Source organism: Cygnus olor, chromosome 3 (genome assembly GCF_009769625.2).
Source record: "Cygnus olor isolate bCygOlo1 chromosome 3, bCygOlo1.pri.v2, whole genome shotgun sequence".
Lineage (NCBI taxonomy): Eukaryota > Metazoa > Chordata > Aves > Anseriformes > Anatidae > Cygnus > Cygnus olor.
The window spans coordinates 83962573-83971751 of record NC_049171.1 but is presented as its reverse complement, the minus strand read 5'-3'; positions in this window follow the sequence as shown (position 1 = coordinate 83971751).

Sequence of the window (9179 nt, the reverse complement as noted above, 5' to 3'; positions counted from 1 at the left end):
ACTTGTCTGGATTGACAGAGCCAGAGTGTTTCCAGAGAGTGTCCTATAAAATTAGCTGGTAGCAGTATTCAGAATTTTGATTTGTCTGATTTTAATGTTTTTTGTTTGTTTGTGTGTGTGTGTGTGTTTTAATACAATTTTATTTGAAGGCAAAAAACATAATAATCACCAAACATTACTTTGGTCAGACTTTTTGTTATTTTTTATTTATTTTTTATTTAGCACCTGTGTTGTTTTTTATCTAGCACCTCTCTACAAGTGATTCCCAAAGTGGTTTTAGGAGTAAAGCTAAGTTAATTTGTTTCAGTCTTTGCACGTGCTGTATAGTAGGAGAGCTGGAAGAAATTCTAAGACTTTTCCAGACCTTTAGAGCTTTTTTGAACACCAATAAGTCCTTTTTCCCCTGAGCATTTAGGATAAAATTCCTTCTCCATCATTGCTGTAAGAAATGTGGACTTTTACATCCCTGCATTTACAAATGGGTTCTAAACAGTGTAATCACTGAGATCCCAAAGGTCTGAAAGATGGGACTTTACTTGGTCTCGCCATCATTTCTTTCCTCCATAAAAATATATATATACTTAATCCCTTTCAGATACAGTGTATACAACTGGTGGTTATTGCCTCAGTGAAAGTTACAGATCCCATTTTTCCCAGGGCAGGGCTGTTAGTGTGCACAAAGGCACAATACAGGCAAGATTAATATTGGCTTCTGCTTTGCCATTCCAAGCCCCTGCTAACTGTAAATAATATTTTAGCAAAGATCTTGATGCATCATGATCTATTGTGTTGCAGTGATGATGCTGCTTGTTATGTCTTTAGCAGTGATTTATCATCCTCTGCAATGACACAAATCACGGATGGCTCATGACACTCCAGGATGTATGATCTCTTAGTGGTGGCAGTGATGAATTCTGCGCTTAGATCATAACATTTTGAAACCTGGGATGTGGAGCTGATCCTTTGCTTTCTACTTTTTAAAGGTAGCTAAAGCAATAAAATCCTCTCTTTGTTAACAATACGTCAAGGAGCACATCTCTCCCTTTCACGATAGCTTGGTGTGGTTAATTCTGGCTAAGCCTCAAATGGTTATCAGGCAACTCCAGATTACTCACTCCTTTTGCTTTTCCCCTACTACCTCCTAACCTTTAATGTCCTCCTCCTGCATTCTGGTCCCAGGGACATATTTTGAAATTCTGCTGCATGTATAATGAGTATAAAATGTTCCTCTCGGAGCTGGAGAAAGCTCAGATGTTTGGGTACAGTAGGCCCATTCCGACACAACAAGCCTACGCTCAAGCTGTGATCCCAACAGAGAAGAAAGCTTTTCAGGTCTGAGCTGCTCTCCTCCAGCGAGCTGCAGCCCTGCCGGCTCTGCTCCCAGGAAGTGGAAGCACTTGCTCTTGTTTATTTTTATCTGAAACACCTCAGGTAAGAGAGGACGGAGCAGGGAGGGGGTGTCAGAGTCTCAGTCTTCACAGCTGGGCCCCTGCTGCCAGGACAGTGCGTTTCTCTGTTAGGAAACACAAAAATTATTGTAAGATTGAAGACTTTCGGAGCTTGGCATTGATAAAAGAGACATCAATGTCAAAGAAGAAAAAAAAAAAAAGAAAAAGAGGAAGAAGAAGTAAAATCCCTAGCAAATCATACAGGGCCAAATGGTGCCCTGTGTGGTGATCACCCAAGGAGCTGGCACCCTGGGCTCGGGCCTTGGCCCAATGGAGGTGGTGATGGGTCCTGGTCAGCCGTCCTCTGTGGGGTGACAGTGACCCAGAGGGGCCCCATGTGCCCCCGGGGGGACCTGGAGCCACCCCGAGCCCCTGTCCTCATCATCAACGCCTGCAGGCTCCGAGGTGGCTCATCACCACTGGATGGAGCACAAGAGGTGGGCGAGGAGAGCTGAGGAAGCCTCCTGGGATGCTGAGCTGGCTGCCTGCCCTGGCCCAGGCCCCAGCATGGCTTCCAGGGAAGCTGTTAACAACCCCGAGCCTGCTCATGGGGACGGGACCCCTCGGGGTGCCCCCGCCACTCAGTGCCAGCCCCGCCAGCCCCCTCAGCTGCAGCTGCTGCCGACCAGCAGGGAGCTGGGGGGCCGCCAGCTCTCCAGGTGCCCTGCCAGCCAAGACGTCCTCAGTGTGAAGACCCACAGCGGCACCGGCCATGTTACGGGGCCAAGGCAATCTCCTAGAGGCGCAACAGTGCTGACAGAGCAGCCGTACACCAGGGGTGGGCAGGGCAAGGAGCGAGACACAGGTGCTGCACCCCAAGGCGACTTCTGCTCAAGTTGCCCAGTGGGCTGAGGTGCTGGTCCCCAGACCACCTCTGCTGGACATGACCAGACTGGCCTCTTCGAAGCTGTAATGTGGTCGGAGTTGGCTGCATGTGGCTGATGGTCCGTCCCATGGTCAAATCTCAGGGAACGGGCATTTCTGCCCTACTTCTTCCCTCACAGAAAAGGAGTCCTCAGAAAGTGAACTCCCTGTAAGAATTTACTTCTCAAGAGAAGGCCCTTTTTTAAGGAAGCATTATTTATTTATTTATTTATTTCTAAAACTTAGCAAATATAAGAACCGTAATTATCAGCCAGGGATGGCCAAGCATCATGGAAAATATTACCTCCAGCGGTGAATGTTCAGACACGTTAGGATATAACAAAGCAAGATTTTAGAATAGAAAATCTTGGCCTATACTTTAGTGCTCGTTAGTGCCTGTGTTTTCAGTAATTCATGGTATGATACAACATCATGATATGATATTGCTGCAATAAGCAACGTTGTCCCCTAAGAAGAGAGTTATATTGAGCAAGACACAAATGCATTGTAATACAGACTTTTTAGGCTACCTACCCAGGAGTGGTCAGCTATAAAAATCCACAGCGGCCATTCAAACCAAAGCCTTCCTTATTACTAGTCTTATGCCCATTTCCAGAAAAGGAAACATTTCTCAGTGGCTTACAAAGGTGAAAGAAACCATTTCAGATACACCTTCTCATGATATCACATTTTTCCACTTTTCAGTGCATAAATGTGGTTGTCACTGAAATTCTTAACAGTGGAGATTTTACACATATAATAAATCTATCGCATCTAGCACTCTATAAATATAAATATGTATTTGAAACTTAGGGATATGCACCAAGAACAACCTTATTTCTTTTAGTATATAACACTTTACAATATACTTCTCACTATTTTATATTCTTGCACTACAAATATATTTACATACCTCATATTCCACCACGTATTTTCAACTTGATCAGTTGAAAACGTTGTAGGAAGGACTGTGTGACTGAATGTGTGTATTGGAAGTATGAATAATTGGATTTGATAAAAAAAATAAAACAGATTAGACTGACCAAAACCAGACTAGAATTCAAAAAGAAAATCTAAAAGTGATCTGATTCATGTGAAGAAAATAGAACAATTTCCTAAGCCATAATAATTACAATAAAAATAGTAATGAAAGTCAAGTGCAATAATGAAAAATAGTAAAAGTTGGAATCACGGAATGGACTGGAAGTGCTCCTGTGAGCCAGTATCTCAACAGCTAGAGCAGCCTTGTTGGCATGGAGGGCTCAGGTTTGACATTTAATATTTCTCCCGTGTACCGAAGAGATGTGAAGCCACACCACAGCCGCCTTCAGACAATACCCTGTGCACTGGTCTACAGGCTTAGCTGAGTCTCCTCAGCTGTGCTATTAAATAAAAGAGGATCCTTTGCCCTCAATTTTATAGGAAGCCCCTTTTTTAACAGGTGCCTGAGTCTTCTAAATGTGCTAAAACAGCTAGTGTTGGAAATAATTTGATGGATTTGTCCACCATGTTCTGATGTATTGGTTTCAGATGAGATTCTCTAGCAAATTTTACTTGAATTTAAAAATATGGTTGTGCTTCCCTGAAATACCATTTGTGGAAGCACTTGGTATTTTCCAAAATATTAGATGGTGGTGAAGATTATAAGAGTAAAGATAACAGTTGCTATTATTCAGGTAACTCTAACACTAGTTTCTTATTTCTTCTTTTACACCACTTTTTTACTGCTTCCTATTTCTTTACCTACCTGCAGCATATTATTTTACATCTGCTTTGCCATTTATTTCACTTCCTCCTACCATACATGATGGTGCCCACATCTCTTTATAGATCCTCAGGTGTACAAGCCCCATGACTTCTTTTTATATTGCCTGGTCCAAATTCTTCACAGTATTACTCCAGTTTCCCTCGGGTGCAATGCCAATGAAATCAAGTTACATGAACACAGAGCTGTGTAACTCTGTGGAAGAGCAGAGCCCTTATCTGTATAATGCCTCAATATATTTTTTGTTTCATAATGTCTTTCTCTACACATATCGTTATTTATAGATTTATTTATTTATTTAGTTAGTTAGTTATTTATTTCTGTGCAGCACCTTTTACAAACCTGGCTTCTTTACATTCAGTAGTCATCACTGTGATCTATCTGATCTAGACAGCTGTGCAGAGACGGGGTTTTGAAATATTACTGTAAAAATCTGGAAGCTTTTTGCCACACTTGTATTCATTTTAGTGGTTATCACTGTAACAGTTAACAAAAGACACAAAGACATCCATACCCAAAACACAGCATATGAAGATCTAATTTTTTTTTTCAAATGGCACATACATTTAAATAGCTACTACTTCTCCCATTTGGCAAGGCCATTGTTGTGGCTAATGTATGTATTTCTGAAAACAATGATACATTTCCAATAGTATCTTCCACGATTTTTTTTCAATGAGCAATAAAGGAGGTTGAGGTGGGATGTGTTTTATCCCACCACATTATATCATTCCTCTTTTTCCTCTTTGTTGGATGGCAATCAGGAACCCTCATGCCAAGCTTGGGAAGCAACAGCATCTGGCTCCTTGGCAGATTCTGCAGGCGGTCTTGTTGCCAGCCTTTAAGCTGTGTCTGGGTCTGCTGCATGGTTTGGCTGCAGATGGGATCTCTGGGTTGCCTTGTGCTTATGGGTGCCAGTTTTGGCTTACCTTTGATTCTGAGGACTTTACTCATTTTTATTCATTTGTGAATAAGGACCCATCCAAATGCTTCATGAAACCAATATCAAAGTGTACCGATATTTAAAATGAAAAGGGAAGGAGGCTGTTTCCCTTCCCCCTCTCCTCCCCTCCCCTCCCCTCCCCTCCCCAGGATGAAACACTATAATAGCATCTGCAAATGGATCTGGATCTATCAGTATTTCCATTATAAATCAGAGGCTTAGAGCTTAGCCATGAATATTCTTCCCAGAATGAAATGCAAGGCTGCCGTTAGTATCAAAAAAGTGCCGAGGGTTTTTTCAGACCACCTAGGCATTCCCGCACTCGGTTTTTCCTCCTTCAAGGGGGATCATTTTGAAGACGTGACAGTCGAACATTGAACATACGTCCAAAAAACTTCTGTGTGACAAAAAAATGTTTCTTGCTGGTGTTTCTGGAAGCTGAGGTTCAGTGCAATTTTGGAGTCTCTAGAACTGGAAGAAAATCTTTGAAATCAGGGAATTTGTGGGTACCGAACGAGCTGTGGCTGTGAACGTGGCATTCAGCATCTCCGACCGGCAGACCCCTTAGGGCTGGGGGGTGAGCAGGGAAGCTGTCTGTGCATCTCCTGCTCTGGCACCGACCACTGGCTCCTGCCAGAGACGGGGAGGGGGGGCCGCTGCTCAGAACCCATCCAGCCACCTTTCTGCCTGGGTTTGGGGACCCTGGCAGGAGCTGCCTCTCCTAGAAAGGGGGACAGGGGGCTGTGGGGAGGCTAATCGGAGGTGTCAGGCTGCTGTCAGTGGTGAGCGAGGCGGGGGGGAGCCGAGTGCCTCTGCCCAGCCAGCGAGGGCTGATACCGCTCGGCACAGATGGCTGGGGGTGCTGCCCAGTGACCAAATTAAGCCTTCAAAACACAAGGCGACTTCTTGCATATTAGAAGGAGCCTTTCTGGACCCCAAGCCCCGGCACCTGTACTTCCACGTGCCCTGCTGGGTGGGGAAGGGCTGCTTCCAGTCATCTTGGGATGGGGCCTTTGGGCAGCTTGATTTCTTGGGAAGCAACCTTCCCACTGCAGCAGGAGGGGTGCGAGGAGCTGGCCTCCTGGAGGCGTCAAGTGGGACAGGGCTGCAGGGAGTGGGTCAGCCGAAGGAGCTTGCTGGCACCCTGCTGGAGGGTGCATACGGTAACACAGGCGATGGCGCTTGGGGGCCAGGACATGTGCCGCGCCTACAACTGGGCCCTCGGTAATGCTGGATGTGGGCAGAGCTGGGTCACAGCTGGCCATGCTGATTCCCAACATGACCCTGTTCCCCTGCTGAGCGCTTCTCAGTGCAGCAGAGCAGCCTCCGAGCAGCCGGCCAGACACTGGGGACAATGCACGGCAAAACCTCTCCTGATTACAGCAGGATCCACGTGCAGATGTTCCAATACTAATAATGACAAAAGAAAAAAAATCAAAAGGGTATTTCTGTTTTTTCTCTTTGCTATACACAGTGTAAAATGCCGCTGCATGGAATTTTATCCTTATGTATAGAATATCAGTGAGGTAGTCATGTCAGTGACACATACTGTTACACGAAATCCAACCAAACATAATGAAACATTCAAAGCAGCAGTGTTCTGGTATCCCTTGCTTCATTTTTTTTTTCTTTTTAAACCTATCTTTTCTGTATTTAGGAAAAAGATTTCTTTTCTTTCCATAATTCCCTACAGTCTATAGACAATCTCTGCACATGATTTATAACAATCATTCCTGTGCAATCGCTTCCAAGATTCATCTTTTCACAATTCTTTGTAACAGTCTTTCTTGCAGTCTTATGCTCTTGCAGTCTTCCTCAAATGAATCAAGGCAGGATGTCAAATATGCAGGCTAATGGCTGGCACCTTCCTTCCCCCCACTCCCCCCCCCCTTCTTGTTACCAATGGGGATAAAAAAAAGTTAAATCACAGCAAAACAGTTATATGTTCTCGTTTGCAGGCTATCTGGAGAGAGATAGGGGTTCACCTTTAAAAAGAGCAACGCTTACGGTCTGGTGAAGGACTGGAGCACCTGTGCAGTTCTAAGCATGGGAGGAAACTGCATGTGTTTCATGAAATGACTTGCCTTTAAAATTAAAGTACTCAATAAGTTTCAAATGTCGGGTCTCATTTTTGCTTGTAGGTCAGAACCGTGTCTAAAGTTAATTTGATTTTTGTCTGGTAAGAACACACATTACAGATCAAAATAATAACCAAGTAACTGGTTAGGATTTTTAATGTGAACCTCTCCCCTCTCCTGTGTGAGTACTAACAGAATTCATCAGGAAATCACACATTAGCATTAAAAATACACACTAATATTATCTCCAAAAAGATTCCTACATGGCCAAAAGGTGAGGATCCCAATAACAGAACAGGTTAAGCACTAAAAACAAGGATTGGTGAATATTTGTTTAAATTCCATCTGATTTCTCTTTCCATGATCTGTCTTCTGGACATTTGCTTAGGGAAATGAGGGTTGTCTATTGTTGGAGTGGTTGGTTGCTCTTTGTAATGCCCATCTCCACATAAAAACATGAACATTTTCATGGTGGTATTTCCTTGTTTACTGTTCTCTTTGACTACTTTTACCTACCCAGAGGGAAACAGAAGGGGTACTGTGTGGTTTAGGTGATCAACTCAGTACCATGAGGGGTGAATGGCAGGCAGGAAACTGTCAGCTCAAACAGCTCATAAATAAGGCACAAGATGAAAATCATGACCCTGAGCCATTGGCAGCCAAAAGCAAAAATATACCAAAAAGTTATGAATATGCTCAGTACAGTTCTGGCTGGCCCATCAATCATTCACCAACAGAAGCGCTACAACCATGGCAAGTAATATTTGAACAAATAGCATTACTATTGCTCTGCTGTGCATGACTTCCACCTCACAGAGGAGGACCAGGCAGGGATCTCAGGCCATGAGTTTAGAGCATGTCACAGATGCTCTGCTGTACCACTCAGAGGTGTGTACTGGCCTCTTCTGCCTGTCCAGAGCCACCTCTTCCATTTCAGGTCATTGCTATATAAGCATAAAAGTACCAGATTGAGTTGTTACTGCTGGTGGTTTGCTATGGATCTAGGTGCAATGGTTGAGAATGGCAGCTTTATTGCTGTCTCACCGTCCAGTTTCTAGTGGGCCAAGGAGCATGGCAAAAAAGCTGTCATCCCTCTTGGCTCTACTTGCTCTCATTTTTGGCACCAGCAGCTGGAGGCCAAGGACTGCATGAGCACAGGGGATGGATGAATCCTGCTCTGAAACCTTGCAGATAAGGACTGCAGTACATTGGAAGAGCGATGCCAGATGCCTGCACACCTCATTCTTGCATGGACCTGCTCTCTGGGTAAAGGAGGGAATTTTGACCCCAGGGGGCTGAGGGCTTCTCCACCAATTTCGGCATTCTCAGTAGTGGTGTCTGAAGGTAATCATGTTTAAAAGCTGTGTTCCAGGAAGGGGCACTTTAGGGGCAGACTGGCCTTTGGGCTGACAGCAACCCATTGACTTCCTGGCCAAGGGTGATTTTTTAAAGGAATATCTGGAGTAAGTCCATGCCAGATTTCTTATTCTTTTTTTAGCTTGATTTTCAAGCGGTGCCTTGCCCTACTTTGAACAGTCATCCACAGAACATTTAAACAAACACCTTCTTACGTTTTTAGTTGGGCCTATCTGTTCTTTTCCTTTCCATGGCATTTTACCTGCAAACTTAAGGCTCTTGCCATTTGCCAAGACACATCCTCAACTCCTCACTGGGCAACATTGCACGCACACATGAGCAGCAGCTGCTCCTTCATGTGTCTGGAACAAGCAAAACTTGGAAAATCACAACAGCCATGTAGTGCAGCCTGATGTATGCAGAGCAGGGGTATTTGCCGCACAGTGAGCCAGCTATGTACATGCTGGCCCCACAAAATGGCAAAATCCCTTCGTACCTCTTATGCCTGCCCACTTTACTCTGCTTTCCAGCTCGGAGAAGGCAGCCCAGCATGTGTCAAATTTCCACAGTGCCCCCTGGCCATCCTGCCCATGGGACAAATGCACTGCTCCTGCCCCAGCTCCTGACGCAGAGGAGCTGTCTGCCAACAGCACAAAGTAAAACAATTGAAGTAAATCTTCAGGTTTCAATAGTTTTTACTCTTCTACTGTGCAAACTCTCTCTTG